The sequence below is a fragment of the Leucoraja erinacea genome, chromosome 14 (genome assembly GCF_028641065.1).
Source record: "Leucoraja erinacea ecotype New England chromosome 14, Leri_hhj_1, whole genome shotgun sequence".
In the NCBI taxonomy this organism is placed as follows: Eukaryota; Metazoa; Chordata; class Chondrichthyes; order Rajiformes; family Rajidae; genus Leucoraja; species Leucoraja erinaceus.
Window position 1 is genome coordinate 14,126,525 of NC_073390.1, and position 13,227 is coordinate 14,139,751.

The window sequence follows — 13,227 nt, forward strand, 5'->3', positions numbered from 1 at the left end:
AGAATCATGCAAGACGTCGGCCCAGTGGTGCAGCAGTCGTGTTGCTGCCTTACAGCGCCAGAGACCCGGACTCTATCCTGACTACAGGTGCTGTCTGTACAAAGTTTGTACAATCTCCCTGTGGCCGCGTGGGTTTTCTCCAGGTGCTCCGGTTTCCTCACACACGCAATGGACGTACAGTTATTTTAGGTCAATTGTCTTGTGAAAATTGTCTCTAGTGTGTGGGATCGAACTGCAGTGACCATTGATCGGTGCAGACTTAGAGGGCCGAAGGGCCTGATTCAACATGTGATCTCTAAAACTAAAACTAAATCAAAAACAAAGTCCTGGCACAATCACTCAAATGCCACGTGATTGTAAAAAGACACTTCTGGACTAATCTGAAGGCTCAGATGAACGCTCGGCAACTGTGGCAGTTGCATTACTCATGGACAAGCTCGATGCTGACTATACTCACTTCGAAAGGAAGAACCACGATGTGCCTTCATGGGCTGCACAGTTTCATTGACCCAGTGATCTCAGTCTCTGAGGCCGTCACCAGAAGGTACTTCTCGAGGGTTACCCCTCGGGGCGTTGCTGGCCCTCATGGAGTTCTTAAAACCTGCACAGACCGACGGGCTAGAGTTGTTGTAGACACCTTCATTGTCTACAGTCTGACATCCCTGCCTGCTTTAAAATGGCACTCATAATACTGGTTTCCTAGAAAACCAGAGTGACCTGCCTCAACGAGGACCAACAGGTGTATACTCCAACCTCATCCACTGTATGCCATGTTCTCGGTGTGGGCTTTATATCGGCGAGACCAAGCGTGGACTGGCCGATTGTTTCACTGAACACTTACGCCCAATCCGCCTTGGGCTGCGTGATCTCTCAGTTGCCAAACATTTGAACGCCCCTTTCCATTCCCACACTGACCCTTCTGTCCTGGGACTCCTCCACTTGTCAGAGTGAGGCCACACACAAATTGGGGGAAAAGTACCTCCCATTTCACTTGGGCAGCTTACAGCCCAGCAGTATCAATATTGATCTCTCTAATTTCAAGTAACCCTTGCATTCCCTCTCTCCCTTCCTCCCCCTCCCTAGTCGTCCCACTAGTTCCACTGTTCGCATCCTTGTATCCATTCCTCCTCACCTCTTCCCCAGCTAACAATGGGCCATTATAGGCCCCACTCTTCCTTGCTCATCTCCCGCCAGCCCTGATTTGTTCTCACCATTTCCTACCTCTAGTTCCCTCTCCTCTACTCCGACCCGAAACATCACCCGTCCTTTTTCGCCAGAGATGTTGCCTGACAAGCTGAGGAAGAAGATGGACTTTATTGCCTTCCATCACAGTGAGGAATGTGGGGAATCCACTGTGGTGGATGTTTATGTTAACTTTTATGTAGTTGTTGCTTTTTTTTTGTATGGCCGTATGGTAATTTGAATTTCACTGTTCCTTAATTGGTACATGTGACAATAAACTGACCTTGAACCTTGAGACCTAGAGTTAATCCAGCATTTTGTGTCTGTCTTCGGTATAAACAAACACTGATGGCACCCAAGTAGAGATGGTTGAAAGCTTCAAATACCTAGGAGTTAATATCACCAGTAACGTGTCCTGAACCATCCATATTGATGCAAAGGCCAAGAAAGCACAACAACGCTTCTACTTCCTGAGAAGGCTGGGAAGTTCGGCAAGTCCCCGACAGCTCTCACCAACTTCTACAGATGCGCCGTGGAAGGCATTTTATCAGAGTGCATCACAGCATGGTTTGGGAACAGCTCCATCCAAGACTGCAAGCAATTGCAGAGAATTGTGGGCACAGCCCAGACCATCACACAAACCAACCACCCTTCCATTGAGTCCATCTACACCTCACACTGCCTCGGCAAGGCCACCAGCATAATCAAGGGTGAGGCACACCCTGGTCGCTCCCTCTTCTCCCCTTTCCCATTAGACACGAGGTACAGGAGTGTGAAAACGCACACCACCAGATTCAGGGACAGTTTCTTCCCAGCTGTTATCAGGTAACTGAACCATCCTACCAACAACTAGAGAGTGCTCCTAAGCTACTATCTACCTCACTGGAGACCCTCAGACTATCTTTGATTGGACTTTACTGGACTATATTTTGCACTAAACGTTATTCACTTAATTTGCTTTATTATGTATCTGTACACTGTGGGTGGCTCGATTGAAATCATGTATTGTCTTTCCACTGACTGGTTAGCACGCAACAAAAGCTTTTCACTGTACCTCGGTACACGTGACAATAAACTAAACTCAAAATCAACTCAAACTGAGTCTCTGCTCATCCCTATGCAACTGGATCCTTGACATGTGTAGGAAGGAACTGCAGATGCTGGTATACATCGAAGGTCTGAAGAACCATCTCACCCCAAAATGTCACCTATTCCTTCTATCCAGAGATGCTGCCTGTTCCGCTGAGTTACTCCAGCATTTTGTGTCTATCTTTGGATCCTTGACTTCCTCTCCAGGCGGGCCCCAATAAGTGGCGATTGGCAAAAACATCCCCTCCTGACTGGCCATCAGCGCTCAGACCCTGGCTCCACTCTCTCTGTACCCATGACCACGGAGCCAGGCACAGACCCAGCATCTTCTTTAAATTACCCACCACACCAACGTCATTGCATGAATAATGGGAGGAGGCATCTTGGGGAACGGCTGCTAACCAGCAGCCGTCCATTTAACTCACTTTTTTTTGGGGGAGTTTTTTGGAGTTTTAGTGAGTCCTGTCCTTTGTTTGTTGGAGAATAGACTTTTTAATGTGGGGGGAAGGGGGTAACTATATTTCTAGGTCCCTACCTGGTCGGTGAGGCAGCTTTTTCTCCGGGCTGCCCCGTCGACCCGTCCTCGTGGCCTACCAGCGGGCGTGGAGCGCCGTTTCCTGGCGGGGACCGCCCAGCACCTCGGCTTCGGTGGCGGCACCCAGATAGGACAATTAAATTCTTACTTGCTGCAGCACAACAGAATATGTAAACATAATACAGACAGGAGATAAAAGTTCAAGAACGGGAGATAAAAGTTTTTGTTGACAAATTATTGTTCAAACTTCAGCGACAAAACCTGCAGTCTCCTGGGGATTTGTTAAGGGCCTGTCACATTTGCACGTCACGCAGATGGTGAGCGAAGATTTTGTACATCCCTAAATCCTGGGGCGCTGCGCATGTCCGCGCGTCACTACCTACGTCACCACACACCGTGCGCGCATCACGTGCGCGTCGTGCATCGTGACACGTAAATGTCGTCACGTAAATGACGCGCAAATTACGCCCAAGTGGGTCAGGCCCTTTACTGTTGAAACCCTCCCCTCCGTGGATTTCGTGGGCCTGAGGTGGTGAGCTTGTGGCCTGCTCTCGCCCCTCTGCTTTCATCGGCGGAAAGAAGGTGACTGCAGTCTCCAGCTACCTCCCCTCCCCTCAGCAACCCATCCACCGCCACAGGAACAATTCAGCATAGCTTCTTCAGAACGGAGCGCACTTACTGCAGCTCAAACCTCAGGCTGGTTGAACATCCTGGCGGAAACAGCAAAAACATTTTGTTTAGTCTTTTCAGTGTCATGGCCCCAGCTTCAGGGCATCCGTTGCCACCTAACTGCCTTATGACTAACAGCCATTGAAAACAAAACAAGGGTTCAAAGCAGTGCGGCGCAGTATACAACAGTTGCCCCACTGTTTCCAGCCCCGAGTTATTCAGACCGAATAATGCAACATTTTACTTCACGCCATCATGTGAGTGTAGAACCTCACTCACTCACGAAGGCAAGTCATATCAGTGCAATCTGTAAATCGAACGGGGTGGGTCGTGGCATTTTTGACATGCGCTGGGAACACTCCCTCCCCCTCTCTGGTTCTCGATCCCTGGCCTCTATTCAGTGTTTGTCAGGGCCACTACAAAGCCCTTTCTGTTTCAAATGCCTACGGTCACAGGCTGAGATAACTGTTCCCGGGAACCGTTCAGTCCGTATACTGATTTCATTGTGTGAATTTTGTGAAGGGATTAAAACAAGTGAAAATTTTGTATTGTCTAATGGAAGAAATTCAATCGACTGATTAAGACGCAGATTGGCTTTTTTCCAAACACGTAGCATGTCAAAAATAGACCTTTGCATCAAGTCAAGTCAAGTCAAGTCAAGTTTATTTGTCACATACACATACGAGATGTGCAGTGAAATGAAAGTGGCAATGCTCGCGGAACAACAAAACAACCAAACAAATTATAAACACAATCATAACACACATATTATTTTACATGAGAATTTCCAAAAGAACAGTAACTAATGAAAGACACAGAATAATGCAGATAACACATATCCAAGAGAGCTATCTATATTTTTGACAATACACTGTCCTTCACATGTTCAATACCCATCCCCCACGCTTGTTTTTCGTTGATCGAAAGATTTGGGAGTCAACCTCTATCATTTAAGTACTAATGCTCTTTTAAGGAATACAGTAGCAGTGAGGTTTGTGAAGATCAATGATTTAATATGAATCAGTGCGTACGTAATGGCTAGCGTTGTTACACGTGAGTCTCACTGCTTTAATAAGGAGCCCAATGCTGTTAAATGTATTTTCTCATCAGGAACAAAAATTCAGGCAGAAACATACTTCATTGGACAAATCTTGTTAGATTTACCATTTTGTTGCAAAATATTTTATTAAGGGCAACATCCTTTGACAGGGTGCTTACAGACTGTAGGTTTTTCTATGTCACTATCAAGGGATAGTCCTTGTTTGAGTGCCACTTGTGCGTATTATTTTATTGAGCATCTAGTTCAAATCTGTTTACTAGTCAATGATGTTTTATTTATTTAAATAATTTAATTTTTACATTTAGATGCTCATCTTTGAGTTATGCCAGTCCTCTTGATTCTGCCATTTACTGGATGCTTTTAATACTTTTTTCAAAATCTCATTAAGATTCTGTTATTTCTCTAGTACACATTCCAAGAAGACGTATTGGAAGTCCATATAACGATTAATATATTACTTTTGATGGTTTAAAGATTAATTACGGTTTGAACTGTGACTTCCTCCACCAAGAACCTTTGACATGATGATGTTTACAGATTTGTAGGTGTCCAATTCTCACATCCTGTGTCCACTCTCCTCTCTAAAAAGGGCCTGTCCCACTTACGCCACTTTTTCGGCGACTGCCGGCACCCGTCATAGGTCGCCGAAAATGTTCAACATGTTGAAAATTCAGCGCCGACCAGAAAGGCGCTACGACTCTTTGGGTGACTAGGAGACGACTCACGACCATACAGGCGACCCCCTGGCGACATGGCGAGGTTGGTTTGTGTGATTGTCTAGGCTATGTCCACAACTCTGCAATTTCTTGCGGTCTTGGGTAGAGCTGTTCCCTAACCATGCTGTGTGGCATCCCGATAAGATGCTTTCTACATCTCATCTGTGGAAGTTGGCGAGAGTAGTAGGGGACATGCCGAACTTCCTAAGCCTTCAAAGGCAGTAAAGGCTTTGGTGTGTTTTCTTGGCCATTGCTTTGATATGGCTGGTTCAGGACAAGTTGCTGGTCTAATATTGACTCCTAAGAACTTGAAACTGTTATCATTTCAACAATTAAAATTAAAATTTAAATTGAAGGATAATCAATATTTTAAATATATACAGGTATGTGACTTTATGAAGAAATATACACATAGATTTCAAACTATATTTTTAGACCCTTTAGAAGAAGCAATGAATATTAAGGCTGATTCACAAAAATTAATATCATACTTTTATAATAATATATTAAATAGAGAATCACCCTCAACAGAAGCACTAAGGGAAGATTGGGAACATGAGCTAATGATAAAGATCTCGAAGGATAGATGGGAAAAGTATTTGATGAATACACATAACTGTTCTATTAATGCAAGACATAATTTAATTCAATTCAAATTATCACATAGACTATATTATTCAAAAACGAAGTTGAATAAATTTTATCCAAACGTCTCTCCCAGATGTGATAAATGTTTGTTTCAAAACGCTAATATAACACATTCATTTGTAGGATGTACAAAGTTGAATACAGTTTGGCGTGATATATTTGATATATTTACAAAGCTTTTCAAGTCAAGAATAGAACCCAAAAACGGAATGGATTATATTTGGAATAATAGGAGAAGATACCAATTTAAATAAAGACCAAAATGTTTTTTTTAATTATGGGTTAATAATTGGAAAGAAATTGATACTTAAATTTTGGAAAAATACAACCATACCAACTGTTAAAATGTGGATTAGGAATATGATGGACATAACACGCCTTGAAGAAATGAGACTCCGACTAATAGATAAATATGACCAATTCTTAAGGAGTTGGTCTCCTTTCATCGACCTTTTGGAATCATGTGATGCAGCGGTACCGTAAGGATTGCTGATTTCAGTTCATGACGCGGATAGATCTACATCTCCGAATACAGATTTGAAAAATTCTCTTTTAAGGGGCCTTCTCTTCTATTTCTACTTTCCACTTTTTCTTTTTCTTTTTTCTTTTTTATATACACACTTCACGTTTTTCTATTCTCTACCATCTATTTTTCCACTTTTTCCTCTTTCTATTGTTTTCTTTTTCTTGTCTTGCTTACTTTCCTTTTCATAACATAAAACTAGAGGTTGTACATAGAATGGATTACGGTATTACATAGTTGGCACCTAAAATGAGGTTCCACTGTACTGTTTTGTTCTGTATTAACTTCTAATAAAATAAACAAAACGAGCAAAAAAAAAACGAAACTTGAAGCTTTGAACTATCTCTTGTTTGGCACCGTTAATGTATACCGGGGTATGTACACTACTTCTCTTCCTGTGCTCAATAACAATCTCCTTTGTCTTGCTGACATTGAGGGAAGGGTGAAACGAGGTTACGAGGCTCTCAGTCTCCTTCCTGTACTCCGTCTCGTCGTTATTTGCTGCTGTTCCTCCAGTTTGCGTGTGGCCTCGCTCTGGCAGTGGAGGAGGCCCAGGACATAAAGGTCAATATGAAAATGGAGAGTTAAAATGGGTGGCAAGCAGGAAATCCAATAGGCTTTGGCAAACTGAGCGCAAGTGTTCAGTGTAAACAGAGTAAGCATTGCCCCTACAGTGCGGGTCCAGGAATTAATAATGGAAAATATGGGGCTGCTCGATGATTTAGAGGCATTTCACATTAGTCTTCATATTGAAGGACACAAGTAACATTCCCAGAAACAGCTGTAAATGGAAGTCAGATGGGAAGAAGGAACTAAGAAATGTTCTATCGCCAGGGAAGTGGCAACTAACAAATGGCTAGAGACAGACGCAAAAAGCTGGAGAAACTCAACCGGGCAGGCAGCATATCTGGAGAATAGGAATAGGATGTTTTGGGTCGAGACACTTCTTCAGACAGTGGCAGGCTGACTACTATGATATCTGATGAAAGATCTCACTGGGGAAAATAACTTACCTCAGAAGCACTTGAATAGAGGGAGATTTACGTCATTTCTAACCCATTCCTGATCTGGGCATGGTTAATGTGTCATCAGTTACTACAAATGTTCATTCCCCACTATTCACATTATTTTTATTGAATAATCTTCCCTAATGCAACCTTACAAAAAGCTTTAGATGAATGATCACAAGAAAACAATTTATTTCAAAAATAAATCACTTATGAGCCTTATATTTCTTTCCAGACTTCTACACCACCCCCCCCCCCCCCCCCCCCCCCCCCCCCCCCCCCCCCCCCCCCCCCCCCCCCCCCCCCCCCCCCCCCCCCCCCCCCCCCCCCCCCCCCCCCCCCCCCCCCCTGCTCCTCTTTCTCCACTAAAAGTCAGTTGACTAGTTTCACAGTTTGCAACAACACAACGAGGTATCCCTCTTGAGATCACACAATTGGCCTATCAGGCAACTTCCCAGCCTGAGATCATCTGTTACCATCCCCGATTTATCCTGGTCTTTTCTTGCTACCAGTTCCACCCCCCTCCCCACCACAATCAGTCTGAAGAAGGTTCCCAACACAAAATTTCTCCAGAGATGATGAGTTCCCCGGTACCCAGACAGGAGGTGGAAGGATGAGAAGTTGAAGCGAAGAAGTGGAAGCCAAGATACCGAACGGCCATGACGTCGAAAAGCCAAATAACCGAAAGGGCACGATGCCGAAAGGATACAAACCCGACCGGACTCCACGCCGAAAGGACAATACGCAGAACACACATGACGTCGAAAAGCCGCCGCACAGACATAACGTCTCCGGGGACGGGATTTGTCCGAGACCTTGTCAGCGATTGGTCCAGACCCGCGCGTCCATCACATCACTGGCCGGGGGAGACGGGAGGGTGGAGGGGGAGTTTTAATTTTCTTTCACCGCTTTTGGACTTTCCTGAATATAAAATAAAACCCCGTGTGATTGGAACTTGCGGTTGATTTAACAAAATTATTATCCAAATTGGTTCCATAGATATTTACACCAACAGTAATGCTGTAACAATTATATTTTGACTACCACAATACATACACTACTGTGCATCTCGAAGGCCAGAGGTCCTTTGGGTGTGAATCGAGAAACCAGACGAAATAATATTTTAAGAATATCTTAGCTCCTTGAGTCGGCTCAGTGATATGACAGTACTGGTCGTTTTGCGCTCGGCGATTTCCTTCGGGTTCTTTTCAGCGTTGTATCCGTTCGGTAATTTGCCTTCCAATTCTTCGCTTCGGCTTCTCGTCCTTCGACGCCCCGTCCGGGTACTGGGGAACTCAGCATCTCTTGAGAAATTGGACAGGTGATGTTTTGTGCCGGGACACAGAGTTCCCCAGCATTTAGTGTCTATCTTTAATATAAACAAACATCTGCAGTTCCTTTTATTACAATTTGTCAACTCCACGGCACATTCTCCTCAAGGACTCGCTACCACAGCCACGCGTGTTTCTTCAGTACTTGCCTGCGCCTCCGTCTTCTGTCTCGGGGCTTCTAACTACGGATCCTGTTCGCGCAGTTCGGACCAACCCGGATTACAGATACCGACAGTCAATTCACCGCTTTTCGCAACATTCTCCTTCCGTGCCCTGCGTTCCACACTGGCAGCGATGCGCCAGCATCAGCAGGCCCTCGCTCTGACTCTCCCGTAGCTCCCGGCCACACTCACCCACGCCTGCAATGGACCCCAACTTTACTTCATTCGACACCAGATCCAGGCCTTCAACAAACACTTCCACATCTACCTGGATTCCACTAAGGGTCACAAGCCTCCACCGACACTGCTCGACACGACCGCCCGCAGGCCCGTGGCTCCACCGCTGCACCGCGCCGCCTGCCCGACCACCAGGAACGCCATCACCGCCACGAGGAGCCGCACCAACACTCACCGCCTCTCCGACTCTCACCACCTCCCGGGCCACTCACTGGCCGGGGTCAACGGTGCAACTTCACCACCGGCCCTCACCTGCACTCCAGCCCTCTGCGGACCACTGACCCTCGCCCCTCCCCCGCTCACCAGCAGGCCCCAGCCCTCGACTCACCTGAGATCTAGGCTCAGCTCCAGGCCCACAGCCTCCACACTGGCAGCTCCAACACCATGTGCTCTGACTCTCCTGGGTCCTAGTGCTCCCCTCTTCCAACATGAAACCTCTATGTTGCTAATTCAATTCAATTCAATTCAATTCAATTTAATTGTCATTTGGACCCCTTGAGGTCCAAACGAAATGCCGTTTCTGCAGCCATACATTACAAACAAATAGACCCCAGACACAACATAATTTACATTTTACATAAACATCCATCACATCGCTGTGATGGAAGGCCAAAAAAACGTATCTCTCCACTGCACTGCTACCACTGGGTCCTACTGCCCTTCCCCCTCTGTAAACCACACCACTCCTACTACCCCCTACCCCTATCCCCCTCCTCTCTGAACCCTCATCATCCCCCCACAGCACCTCGTCAAGACCCCTCCCACCCCCCTGCTGCCCTCTGACCCCAGCCCCCACCACTGTCGTGTTTTTACAACCACCACTGACCTCCCTCTTTGCGATACGGAACGGTCTGTCCTCAACAGAGGCCTCACTTTCCTTCCCCTCCGCCCCAACCTCGCACATTCTGGGCCCACCATGATGTGGTACTCCTTCTTCCATCGCCTCCACCTACAGGACTATTTCTATGGGAAGGAGTCCTCACCACCCAGTGATGACCCACCTCCACCATTCCTCCCCCTCTTGGACTACCCCGGACGGCATTCTACCCTCTCTGGAGCTTTATATTTTCAACAGCCGGTGAGACATCAACCGTCTTGACTTTTCTACTCCCCGTACCCACTCCAACAACCCAACAACAGGGGAGGTGCAGTTATACTCTGGCAGACTGACGGTCACCAGGCTGGGGCCAGGCGCCAGCTCTCAGACACCTCCTCATACCTTCCCCTTGACCATGACCCCCAGAGATGAGCACCAGGCCATCATCTCAGAGACTGCCTCTGACTTCATCACTTCTGCCGATCGATCTAGCCTCCACAGCCTCCAACTTCATTATTCCCCAGCCCCGCACTGCCTGCTTCTATCTCCTCCCCAAAATCCACAAACAGGACAGCCATGGCAGACCCATGGTTTCAGCCTGATCCTGCCCACAAAACTCATCTCCACATACCTCGATTCTATCTTATCCCCCCCCCCCTTGTCCAATCCCTTCCCACCTAGATCACACCCCCTTCAACTCTTTACTAACTTTCCATTTCCAGACCCCCATTCACTCACCGTTACCATGGACGACCAGTCCCTCTTCACTCCATCCCGCCATTAGGAAGGTCTCAAGGCTCTCCGCTTCTTCCTTGAACAAAGATCCAACCAATTTCCTTCTACTAACGCCTTCCTGTGCCTGGCGGAACTTGGCCTCACCCTCAACTACTTCCCCTTTGACTCCTCACACTTGCTCCAAATCAAAGGGCACTTGTGTTATTGGCACTCACATGGGCCCCAGCTATGCCAGCGTTTTGTGGGTTATGTCAAACAGGCCACTCCCAGGCATACGCTGGCCCTATCCTCCAACTCTTTCTCCACTACATAGACAAGCGCGTCCGGGCTACCTCCTGCATCCGTGCAGAACTCATTGACTTTATTAACCTCACCACTAACATCCACCCTCGCCACAAATTCATCTGGACTATCTCTGATACCTCCCCTTTCTTGAATTCTCTGTCTCCATCACAGGAGAGAGGTGATGGACTGACATCTACTACAAACCTACCGACTCCCAGTTTTCTGGACTACACTTCCTTTTGCAAACATGCAAACCCTGCCTCTTGCAAACATGACTCTCGATTACTCCGTCTCTGCCGCATCTGCTCCTAAAATGTGATTATCCTTACAAAGACATCAGAGATGTCCTCATTCTTTAGTTAACATGGTTTACCCCTTTTGTCATAGTTAGGTCCTTCACACTCGTCTCTGCAGTTCTGCTCTTGCTCGCAAAGATGTGCATCAAACAGTTGCAAATTGGTAATAGTAGATTTAACAATAAAAATGTTATTGTGGCATGACACAATCCAATAGTTAATTTAATGATAGACACAAAATGCTGGAGTAACTCAGCGGGACAGGCAGCATCTCTGTACAGAAGGTATGTGCGACGTTTCGGCTCGAGACCCTTCTTCAGACTGAGAGTCAGGGGAATAGGAAACGAGAGATATAGATGGTGATGTAGAGCGATATAGAACAAACGGGAACCTGGTGCGACTGGGGTGGAGGAGGGATGGAGAGAGAGGGAGTGCAGGGGTTACTTGAAGTCAGAGAAATCAATATTCATACCACTGGGTTGTAAGCTGCCCAAGCGAAATATGAGCTGCTGCTCCTCTCATTTGCGATTAGCCTCACTATGGCAATGGAGGAGGCCTACAGAAAGGTCAGTGTGAGAATGGGAAGGGGAATTAAAGTGTTTGGCAACCGAGAGATCAGGCGGACTGAGCGAAGGTGTTCAGCAAAACGATCGCCCAGTCTATATTTGGTCTCATCGACGTATAAGAGTCCGCATATTGAACAACGGATACAGTAGTCCTAAAGAGTGAAATAAATGCTCTTTAAATAATGGAGACACAAGGAAGTGCTAACGCGAGTTTACAAAAGAAACACCAAAGTGCTAGAGTAAGACAGCAGGTCAGTCTGAAGAAGGGTCCCAACTTGAAACATCGATGATCCATGTCCTTGAGAGATGTTGCCTCCTGACCTGCTCTAAAACCTTGTGCTCTCTAAATAGTCTTGGCTGAATTCCAAGCTTCACACTCTCGACTTTTGTTTGGACTTGTCTGACACTTCTTGCACGTCTTACTTACTAATTATGACAGAGAAGGAGAACATTCTGCCCATTGGCTCCATGCTAGCTCCCAGCAGAAAAGCCCTTAAGTCCTAACAGCCCTCTCCATATTTCCCTGAGACGTGCAGCTTGCCCTCTCTTACACGCCCGTAAAATCACCTCTGATCCTCTTTGTCATGCCATTACACCAAACGGTAGTTTATAGTTAGCAATCAACTTACCAGCATGTGGAAGAAAACCAGAGCACTGGCAGTAATCCTCCATGTTATCATAAGAGATACCTTCAAACTGCACACAGATTGCACCTATAGTCAAGATCAAATCGAGGAGAGGTACCACCATGTCGGTAAAAACTTCTGACTCCAAGATTCCATGGAGGTGGATAACTTATTGAAAAATAGTTTTGCACAGAATCCTCTATCAGTTTAAAAAAATTCAGTGGAAAATTGAGGATTTCCACTCATCCTTTTCTTTTGGATAACAGAGAACTAAATGAATTCTGACAACCTCTGCAATTACTATTCAGCACCAGTAGAGGGCATGTTATTCCTAGGGAATCTGGAGAGAAGGAATGGGTGACGTTTCGGATTGAGACCCTTCTTCAGATTTCGGGTCTCGACCCGAAATGTCACCCATTTCTTCTCTCCAGAGATGCCGCCTGTCCCGCTGAGTTGCTCCAGCTTTTTGTGTCTGTCTTCAATGTAAACCAGCATCTGCAGTTCCTTCCCACACGTATTGAGGAAAAACCAGACATATCATTCCCTAGGAATAACATGTAGTGCAATAGCACCAGCAGGCAGGACTACCCATCACAAAGCCACAATAAATATCCCTGATACCCTGTGGACAGCTGACGTGGGTCTGTGGGCTATCAAATCCCCACAGCATCTCACTTTCCCACCATGAGCTCCAGGCTCACCACAACTAGGGCCCTGGTCCGTACCTTCCAGTCTACAGTGCCT